Source organism: Ictidomys tridecemlineatus, chromosome 5 (assembly GCF_052094955.1).
Source record: "Ictidomys tridecemlineatus isolate mIctTri1 chromosome 5, mIctTri1.hap1, whole genome shotgun sequence".
In the NCBI taxonomy this organism is placed as follows: Eukaryota; Metazoa; Chordata; class Mammalia; order Rodentia; family Sciuridae; genus Ictidomys; species Ictidomys tridecemlineatus.
Genome location: NC_135481.1, coordinates 93,384,755 through 93,393,326, shown reverse-complemented (window position 1 = coordinate 93,393,326; position 8,572 = coordinate 93,384,755). Strand labels below are relative to the sequence as shown.

General features: G+C 46.0%; 1 non-coding gene and 1 pseudogene across 1 annotated transcript; both read right to left on the bottom strand.

Annotated features, from left to right (window-relative positions):
- Window positions 1–220: 220 nt before the first annotated feature.
- LOC144377653 (homeobox protein TGIF2 pseudogene) lies at window positions 221–6,694 on the bottom strand (annotated as a pseudogene).
- Trnay-gua (transfer RNA tyrosine (anticodon GUA)) lies at window positions 6,256–6,350 on the bottom strand. Its single transcript has 2 exons — window positions 6,314–6,350; window positions 6,256–6,292 (listed from the first exon to the last, which is right to left on the bottom strand). It is a non-coding gene; the product is annotated as a tRNA-Tyr (tRNA).
- Window positions 6,695–8,572: the final 1,878 nt, after the last annotated feature.

Below are 8,572 nucleotides of genomic sequence, written 5' to 3'. Positions count from 1 at the left end.
GAAGTCCCTGTCACAATGCAGTGATGCCAGCTGACACCTTCCTGCTGAAGACCCCTGCACAGAGAAGATATCTTGGTCCTGATGCTTGGCAGTGATCTATAGAAGACCCTCTGTATAGAAAGGAAGTGAACCAGGAACCCAGAACAGCTGGCTTGAGCCTTGAGCACCCCTGTTGGCTGATGCCTTCTTGGGGTTCTCAAAAACTAAAGTGATGGGAATGTGTAGGATCTAGGGTGCCAGGTCCTGCTGCTCCTAATGAAGCCCTAGTTCTTTCAATCGACTCTAATTCCTACCTGTGAGGGTATTGTCTGCACTCGATCATTTCTTCTGCCTAGTTTATCAACTGTGGTGTGTTGATGAGTCCACCTGTGGGGTTCCCAGCCTCAGCCCTGGTCAGGAGGTCAAGTGTACTACCAGAGGTCAGCAGGGGAGGGGCTCTCTCTGTCGGAAGAGGGCTGCTGGCTTTCCCCACTGGCCTGTGTGGAGCAGTGTGAGCACACAGACAAAGAGCACATTGATGGGGCCTGGTACAGAGAATCAGCACCGAGGGGCTGTTACCACCTGGCAGGGCCACTTCCCAGGGCTGAGCACCACAACAGTAAACTGATCAGAGACTCTGCCATCCTGCCAAAGCATGTCTGGGGAAGCCACCACCAGAGGTTGATGAACCAATCACATATGCGCAGCACTGAGAGACTGGTCTGTCCAGAAAGGCTTAGCTTCTGAATTGAAGAGCAGGGCTTGTAGCAGTGCAAGTACAGCCAGTCCCAGAGCATCTTCACAGACCCCTTGGGCAAGTTCCCCCTGCACTTCCTCTTACCAGACAGGGAGAGAAAGCCTTCGTCCTCACCCAGACCATAGCATTCTCGTCCTCTTATTTTGTAATTGTGTTTTGTCAATCGTTGTTGATTTCTTCCTCTGTCTTCTCACAGCATCCCTTTTGTGCTTTTCGTGTGTCATGTTGCCTTTAGGGTAATTTTGGTTGTCTATGTTGGACCTCAGCTACTACTAAAGAAGAAGTTCCTTGACAGTCAAAAACTTACTACTCAGACTGGGGCTGAAGCTCAGTGGCAGAGAACTTGCCTCGCCTGTGTGAGGCACTGGGTTCGATCCTCAGCACCACATAAAAAATAAATAAAATAAAGTCATGCTGTCCATCTATAACTATAAAATTTTTAAAATTATTATTCATATTTGTCTCCCTCACAACACATCAAAGCTCTGTGCATACACACATTTGCTGAATATTTATTGAGTGAATAATGACAACTGATTGAATTGTTAACTTTCAGATTCCTACATGGCCAGGTCTGCAATGGCCTGGAAGAGTTACCTGGTAGATGCTTACCTAGGATCTATCTTTACTGTGTCCTTTAAAAAATTATGTAGAATATGATTTTTAAAGCAGATTCTTTTTTTAAAAAGTTTTAATGTATTTTTTTAGTTGCTGATGAAAGTTTATTTTATCTTATATATGGTGCTAAGAATCAAACCCAGTGCCTCACCTATTCTAAGCAACCCCAGCTCAGCCCTGCTTTTTATTTTAATTAATGATGTTTACATTCATAGCAAGTTTTGCTTCTTCTTCTTCTTCCTCTTCTTCTTCCTCTTCTTCTTCCTCTTCTTCTTCCTCTTCTTCTTCCTCTTCTTCTTCCTCTTCTTCTTCCTCTTCTTCTTCCTCTTCTTCTTCCTCTTCTTCTTCCTCTTCTTCTTCCTCTTCTTCTCCTTCTTCCTTCTTCTCCTTCTTCTCCTTCTTCTCCTTCTTCTCCTTCTTCTCCTTCTTCTCCTTCTTCTCCTTCTTCTCCTTCTTCTCCTTCTTCTCCTTCTTCTCCTTCTTCTCCTTCTTCTCCTTCTTCTCCTTCTTCTCCTTCTTCTCCTTCTTCTCCTTCTTCTCCTTCTTCTCCTTCTTCTCCTTCTTCTCCTTCTTCTCCTTCTTCTCCTTCTTCTCCTTCTTCTCCTTCTTCTCCTTCTTCTTCTTCTTCTTCTTCTTCTTTTGGTGGTGCTGGGGATTGAACCCAGAGTCTTGTACATGTGAGGCAGGTACTCTACCAACTGACCTATATCTCTTAGCCCATAGAATATGATTTTTAAAAAGCTGTACTTATCCATCAAATCTACCTTATTTTATTTTTTGCCATCCTCAGGATTGAACTATGGCCTGGCACATGCTAGGAAGCACTGTGGTGTCCACCTGTGGGATTCCCAGCCTCAGCCCTGGTTAGGAGGTGAAGTGTACTACCAGAGGTCAGCAGGGGAGGGGCTCTCTCTGTTGGAAGAGGGCTGCTGGCTTTCCCCACTGGCCTGTGTGGAGCAATGTGGAGCACACAGACAAAGACCACTGAGTTGCATCTTCAGCCCTACTTTATTCTTTTGACAAAGAACATGTATATAAGGATATTTGAGAATTTTTTAAATGACCAAACACATCCCAAGATATATATTATTTGAATAGAATTTATTGTCTGTAGAAGTCTTGGAGCTTCAAATTTCATTGAAAGGAAATACTGATGAAGTCTAAATCAATCACAGTAAGACAAAAATGAAGGTAAATTTGTGACATGGAGTCATTAGGATGGTTTCAAACTAGCCCTTTTTTCCTCTGTTTGAAAATGATGTTCAGTTAATCTATACAGCCTTTTACATAGATAAACTAAAAGCACATTCTAAAAGCTATACCTTTAGGGCTGGGGATGTGGCTCAAGCGGTAGCGCGCTCACCTGGCATGCGTGCGGCCCGGGTTCGATCCTCAGCACAACATACCAACAAAGATGTTGTGTCCGCCGAGAACTAAAAAAAATAAATAAATAAATATTAAAAATTCTCTCTCACTCTCCTCTCTCACTCTCTCTTAAAAAAAAAAAAGCTATACCTTTAGTCATTAGCTATTGAAATCAAACTCTGATAGTTTTTAAAAATATATTTTTAGTTATACATGGACACAATATCTTTATTTTACTTATTTGTTTTTATGTGGTGCTGAGGATTGAACCCTGTGCCTCATACATGTGAGGCAAGCGCTCTACCACTAAGCCACAGCCCCAGCCCTCAAACTCTGCTAGTTTTGATGGTTCACTTCAACAAGCCCTTACTCCACTGGGTCACCATATCCCTCTGTTAGAAAATAAATGCTATTAAGAAGAAAGAAGGGATGTGACAGTTCATGCTGAGAATGACTCCTCCTGTCCATTCATCTGTCCATTTAGAGCACAGGTGACTCCAAAATGGGTCGGAGACCACCTGGATTATTTTTATCTATGATACCCAATTATCAAGCGTCCCATGAAACTGTGTCAGGCTAAACCAAATAAAATAAATAACCAAAGGTGAAAAAAATGAGAACATTTGGAAAATTATACAAAGAAGTTAATAAAAGGGTAGAGATCACTCACTCATACTATATATATTATATAGTCATATAATATATTAAATAAGAAGTATTGGGTCTCTAATTACCATTATCTAGATCTTTAGGCCAGATATGAGTGTTCAATTGATCTGGCACTGTGCAGGCCATAATTAAGCCTATGTGAAATGAAAATGTTTCTAACAAATATATCACGGGCTTTGTCCGATTCAGGGAAATTAAAAGGATACGAATAGGAAAAGAAGAACTCACAATACCTGTTTGCTAATGACATGATTCTATATTTGGAGCACCCAAAAAATTCCACCAGAAAATTTGTACAACTCATAAAATAATTCAGCAAAGTAAGAGAATATAAAATTAACACCCATAAATAATTGTGTTCCTGTACATCAGTGATGAATCCACTAAATGAGAAATTAGGAAAGCTACTCCATTCACAATAGCCTCATAAAAATAAAATAAAATACTTGGGAATCAATCTAACGAAAGAGGTGAAGACTTCTACAATGAAAACTATATAACACTAAAGAAAAAAATTGAAGAAGACCTTAGAAGATGGAAAGATCTCCCATTCTTGGGTAGGCAGAATTAGTATAGTCAAAATGATCATATTACCAAAAGATTTAATGCAATTCCTATTAAAATCCCAATGACATTCTTCATAGAAGTATAAAAAGCAAAAATGAAATTCATTTGGAAAAATAAGGGACCCAGAATAGCCAAAGCAATTCTTAGAAAGAAGAGTGAAGACCTTAAACTATACTACAAAACCATAGTAACAAAAACAACATGGTATTGGCACCGTAACAGACTTTTAGGCCAATGGTACAGAATAGAAGACACAGAAACAAACCCACATGAACACGGTTCATACTAGACACAGTCACCAAAAATAATTGTGGAGAAAACATAATGTCTTCAATAAATTGTGCTGGGAAAACTGGAAATCCATATGTAGCAAAATGAAATTAAATCCCTATGTCTCACCCTGGACGAAGCTCAACTCATTTTTCTGTGGAAGGGCATCTAGGTTGGTTCCATATCTTAGCTATTGTTAATTGAGCTGCTAGGAACATTGAGCCCCATGCACTCTTGGAAGGAACAATTGTCCAGGGGTTTTCCTGTATTCAACCATATTTTGCTCAAAGCATATTATCCACAGATAATATTACAGGTGTGACTTAGGAGAACTTGATCATGCTGTAACAAGTTTGAAACAATTTTCTACACGGAAGCCAACAGAACAATTGAGAATATTATTTACAATACCTTGAAAGATTGACAAAGCATTATCTAATTTCAAAAGACTATAATCCTATGGTCAAAATGTTCAAGATTAAAAGATTTTTTTTTATTCCTACTACTTACTGTGTCTCAGCTTTCTGCATCATTAAAGTTCTTTGGGACATTTGAAGTCATTCTTTTGCAGTGGTGAGGGCCCATAGTCCTAGCTTCTTGAGAGGCTGAAGCAGGAGAATTGCTTGAGCCCAGGAGTTCAGGGCCAGCCTGAGCAACACAGTGAGACCTCCATCTCCAAATAATTGAATGAAATATAACATTAAACCACTTAAGCCAAGAAGGGCAGCAGGGAAATTGATTATCAAGGATGGAAAAACATGGAGGAAACCATTTTATAGAATTGTTCCCTTTTTCTCCAGTTTCCATCATTCACATCTGCCTGTCTCCTCTGCATGGTCCTGACACATAAGAGCACTGAATGTAATATTTACCATTATTGTTGATTTCTTTTATTATTACTTTGGGTCATTAATACATTATTTTAGACTTTTTGACAGATGTGCTTTTAAAATCCACTGAAAGATTTATACATAAAAATACAAGAATCTCAGGGAAATCATCTCAAGCCTCTGCTCCCACAACCACAGCCCACCCCCACCCCACAAGGAGAAAAAAAAATCTCTGAAACAACAGTTGAGGTATTTTCACTCCCTGGATCCAACAAATGAAAATTTTGAAAGGTGGCATGTCATCTTTCACAAATCCAGCAGGTGGCAGGATTCCCAAATGTAAATGCTCTGGGGCTGAGAAACCGGTGATGCCCATGAGGAGAGTGCAGTGTGGAATCTGTTGACTTTCAAAAATCTAATACTTCCTTCAAGAAAAATAAGAAATCAAAACAAACAAACAAATAATATTTTAAGGTCTGGAAAAATTCCTGGTTGTATGTTATCTGCCTGCCCTGGCCTGCTGCAAGCTTGTGAAATAAGCAAAGACAATGTCGGGTATTCATCCTCACTATTATCCTTGCCTTTTGCTCTGGTACTCTGTCTGCATCCTCCCCAATCTTCCCACTTCTTTGTTTCCTTCCCTTATGGAACACTATCGTCCAGAGAATAAATGGAATATAAATTTTAAAGAAATGGAAATCCTAGGGCTTTTATTTTATTAGCAACACAGTCAAGACTATCACCAACAATAGAACATGTAATTTCAGATGTGCTGCCAATATGCATATTAAAAGTGGCACAATAGTAGTAGTTGAAAGCAAGACAATTGCAAGGACTCACAGACTCCTTTGTGTTCCTGTCTCAGGAAACTGTGACAGAAAGATTTCCTTGTTATGACAAAATAACTGAGAGATCAATCTAATAAGGAAAGATTTGTTTGGGCTCATGGTTTCAAAGGCTTCAGTTTAAGTCACTTGTTTTCCTAACTTTGGTCCTATGGTGAGCCAGAATATCCGGGAGGAGGGGTATGATAGAGAACAAAGAGAACAAAGCCCTGGAATTGAGGACCAGGATGCAAGAGTTGACAGTAAAACAGGTGGGCAGTCTGGAGAGGCTGTGCCTGCTCTGGGCTCAGAAGGCAGGAGGAGGCTTGCAGGGGCGAGCGGGTGCATGTGCCTGTGCACAAAAGCATGGGACACTTCCTTCGAAGCCGGAATTGAACCAGCGACCTAAGGATGTGCACAACTATCTATTCAGTCTACAGTCCTCCGCTCTACCAGCTGAGCTATCGAAGGGTGCACACCAGAAGGCCGGGTCCTCTGCCTTTGTGCAGATGAGGGAGGCGAGCTGGCAGGTCCTGTCCCGGGGTGGGGTCCCATTACAACTGTCCGCCTTCCATCCCAGGGAGCCCTCCCTGCCCCGCCCTGCCCTGCCCAGACAGGCTCAGTCCTTGCCTTCAGGGCCCAGGACCAACACACACGCACGAACACACACATAAACTCACACACACGCGCACACACGCACACACTTCAGTGCGCACACACCCCTTCAGCATGGGAGCCCCTGGTATCCAGCGGAAGCCTGGCATGCCCGGGACCTGGTGGGGACCTGGCCGGGCGGCGACCACCAAGACCCGCATCGCAGGGCGCGCAGGGCTCTCTCCTCTCGTGCTCTTGCCCTCTTGCCCCGATGCCAAACCTCTGCGTCCCGCCTTGGGCCGGGGTCTAGGAGGATGGCACTAAGGCGGCCTGAGAGGGCCAGGAGCCCGGCACCAGGTGGAGACTGACCCAGGAGGGGAAGGTTGCCTTCTCCACACCCCTCCCCGCCCGCCCCGGGGAAGGTGGGGGTGTGGATACCGCACGGGTGCGGGTTGGTAATGGAGGAGAACCAGATGGCGCACGCGGAGGCGGCTGCGCGACTAGCACAGCCACAGTCCCCCGCGGTAGTGTCCGGTGGACACCTGGATCCCAACCGACCCTAGCAGCCTGGCCCCTGAAGCCCCGGTCCCGACCGGGTTCCAGGTCCCCGTGCCCCGGCAGACACGCCCTGCTTCCCACAGCGCCGGCCCTGCCAGCCGCTCCCTCTTGGGTGCCTTCAGAACTCCTGCACACCACACGTGTGGCGGAAAGGACAGAGGGTTAGGGCAAGTGGCAGCCTCGCGTGGCCCGTCCAGGCCTTGCACAAGCACCAGAGATACTTGTGCCAGGGAGCCAGCCCGGCCAGGGCACAGGAGGGCCCCCCCCTCCTGCCTGTCCTCACCAAATAACTCCACCTGGTCCTGGGCGCTTCCGGGAAAGGCCAAAGGGACCCAACAGAGGCGGCCCAGCTGGGCTGGACTCCTGACCCCGGAAGCAAGGCTTCTCCCACCCAGATGGGATCCCAATTCCGCTGTGCCCTAAATCCTGGCCCTAAATCGCCTCCCTCTCCCAGCCGCTCAGCCCAGATTCCCCCGGGGAGGTGCAGGAGGGCTCCTCCTCCACAGTGACCCAACCAGCCCAGTTTCTTGGGGCTTAGGGGGCGGAGAGGGCCCGCTCGCCCTGGCACAACCCCCAAACCTTCACTCACACACCAACCCCACACCAAACCCACTCCCACCGGGACAGGGCAAGGGCCCAGATGCGGGGGCTTCCCAAAACCTAGTGCTGCTGCTCAGCTGCTCAGCTGGCCGGGCTGCAAGAGCAGCCTCCAGGGACCCCCTTTCCTCTACCCAAAGCCACAAATCCAGGTGCCAGGACCCAGGGGACAAAGCCCAGGGGGGATACCCAAAGGGCCATTCCTTGTAATTTGGGACCCCACTGCTGGTCTCTGTTCATGGGGTCACTCAAGATAGGGGTTCTCTCTGGCCGCACTACTCTTTTATCCTCCCGGAGCCCTGCGGGCCTCACAGTCTCACCCTGGCACTCCTACTATTGATGCCACTGGCACTTGATCTCTTTCGCTGAGAGAGGTACCCACACAGTGTTGGAGGGAGGGGTGCCTGCAAAGGGAGCCAGGCCACTAAGGAGCCCTCCATGGGTAGAGAGGAAAGACCCTTTGAGTCCTTCAGTTTCACATACCCCACCCCTGCCATTCCTGCAGGATCCCTTGTGTGTTCTCTCTCTCTCTCTCTCTCTCTCTCTCTCTCTCTCTATCTCTCTCTCTCTCTCTCTCCCTCTCTCTCTCTCTCTCTCTCTCTCTCTCTCTCTCTCTCTCTATCTGTATCTCTATCCCTCTGTCACACACACACATACACACACAGAGACAGACACAAATACCTGCACTCCATAAAAGCATTCAAGCGCCCAGGGGAATGCAGGTCCAAGGCTGTCCCCTTTCCCTCCCATTTCCAGGCTGCATTGAGCTGCCCTCCCATGCGGGTTCCAGTGACCGTCCAGTGTGTGACTGGATTTCTCTGCACATCAAGCTCTGGACATCTCTTCTCGGAAAAGGCCGAGATCAAGGGACACTCTGGGCTGTTTGTCTGGCAGCCCGCACCCCATCCCCTCTTGATTCTCCAAAGCCCAGCCCATTGCCTCCT